This window comes from Lacerta agilis, chromosome 12 (assembly GCF_009819535.1).
Source record: "Lacerta agilis isolate rLacAgi1 chromosome 12, rLacAgi1.pri, whole genome shotgun sequence".
NCBI lineage: Eukaryota > Metazoa > Chordata > Lepidosauria > Squamata > Lacertidae > Lacerta > Lacerta agilis.
In genome coordinates, this window is record NC_046323.1 from 55,345,339 (window position 1) to 55,347,238 (window position 1,900).

General features: G+C 46.3%; 1 long non-coding RNA gene across 1 annotated transcript; it reads left to right on the forward strand.

The window, feature by feature from the left end:
* Positions 1 to 495: 495 nt before the first annotated feature.
* LOC117056202 lies at positions 496 to 1,232 on the forward strand. Its single transcript, XR_004427702.1, has 3 exons — positions 496 to 543; positions 816 to 897; positions 1,150 to 1,232. It is a non-coding gene; the product is annotated as an uncharacterized LOC117056202 (long non-coding RNA).
* The last annotated feature ends 668 nt before the right edge of the window (positions 1,233 to 1,900 follow it).

The following is a 1,900-nucleotide window of genomic DNA, read 5'->3' on the forward strand; positions in this document are numbered from 1 at the left end:
GTGTCAATCTTACAACAGAACAATGTATTTGTTTTGTAGTATTTTCTAGCACCTGTAATTTGGAAAGATAGGACTTGGCAGAAGACTAAGGGTTACTTCCAGTCTCTTAGAAGATTCCTGAGAGCACAGATGGATGAGCAATACTCAGCTGACCCTGAAGCAGGAAGAGGCCATGACATCCAAACTAGGAGCAGTGGGAAATCCCAGGAAAACTCTTTGCGAAAGATCGTGGGAGAGGAGGACATCCTCTGCTCATATATGCAGAGCCAGCAGTTCAGGCAGTTCTGCTACAAAGGTACTGAAGGACCGCGAAAGGTTTGCAGCCAACTCTACCACCTTTGCCATCAATGGTTGAAGCCAGAACAGCATACGAAAGCCGAGATGCTGGACCTGGTGATCTTGGAGCAGTTCCTGGCTGTCCTTCCACCGGAGATGGAGAGCTGGGTACGGGAATGTGGAGTGGAGACCAGTTCCCAGGCAGTGGCCCTGGCCGAAGGATTCCTCCTGAGTCAGGCAGAGGAGAGGAAGCAGGCAGAGCAGCAGGTGAGAGAGACTTTCCTCTGGATACTCCCAAGGGGCTTCCATCATGAGGGAGAAGATCCCCAAATTCTCAGCTAATGGCTCTTCTTTTTTGGAAAGCATTCAAGGAATGATATCTGATACTCCTAAATTGTTTGCCTCTGCCATTCCTTTTCTAACTCTTCTCCTCATTCTCTTTTGGAATCCTTGTTGAGGTTCCTGCTTTGCATGGGGTTCGACAAGATGACCCTTGGAATCCCTTCCAACTCTAACATTCTATGATTCTTTTATTTCAGGGAAAGGATCTGTTTGCAGAAATGGGCCCGTATTCCTCTGAGGCAGAGAGAACTCCCTTGGACATCAGAGAGAGGCCACAGGGTATGGAGGATTGGGTTGTTTTCTGTTTGGTCACATTCCGTGAATTCTAAAACTCATGCAGGGGTTCCTTGAATCTTCTTGGGGGAAAGCCCCAAGGAAGGGAAGACACTAAAATACGAAACGGGTACAAACGTCCAAATGCTCTCTGCGAGTGAGGCTTTTTCTAAGGCCCATCTGTTGTTAGACCTGCACTGCTTCACCTCTGAGAGAAGCATGCACACCTGGCTTCACACTTACCTTTGTCTCTTGCAGGTGACGATAGGATGTTGGCAAGACCTCGTTCATCCTTTCATGGCTGTGGAGGGGAAGCGGCAGCTGTGGAACCAGATCAGGTAGGAGGAAGGAGCATATTGTGGAAAGAGACTGATGGGTGAGATATTCAGGGTGTCTCTGGGCCCAAGGAAATCTCACTCCTCCTCCACTTTGTTTCTGTCCAAGCTGCCCTGAACAAAGACCAAATAGGCCTTTCTAGAAGGTTGGTGTGCTGAAAATAAGGAACAGCCACCTCACCTCAACTAGCCTTACTGTTGCTTGCATTATTTCTCAGTCACTGTTTTCTTTATTTATTGTTGAATGCTAAAATAGGCTTCTAAGCAGTTGAGAAACCATAAAAAAGTAGCCAGGATTCACATTCGGGGCTTTCCTAGGTCTCCTCTTGCTTCTCATTTGCCCCTGAAGAACAGCACACAGGAAGAGTACAGAGGGGATCCTCCCCCCCCCCCCTTGCAAATTGGAATGCTTGCGCAGAGAGAATTATTTGAGGAATACCATGTTCAGTTCCACCGATTTGCAACAAGATTTATACTCACCATTGAAAGACACAATAGAAGAATTCGTTTGAAATGTTAAAATAATACTCCATAACTAAAATGTGCAGCAAATCAATTCCTTGAAAACAACACAGCAGAAAACACCAGATCAATGTCTAGTCGATCATCTTTACGCTGTATGAGGACATTTCCCTTTTTCTTTTAGGGTCCAGTGTGCTTTGAAGATATCACTG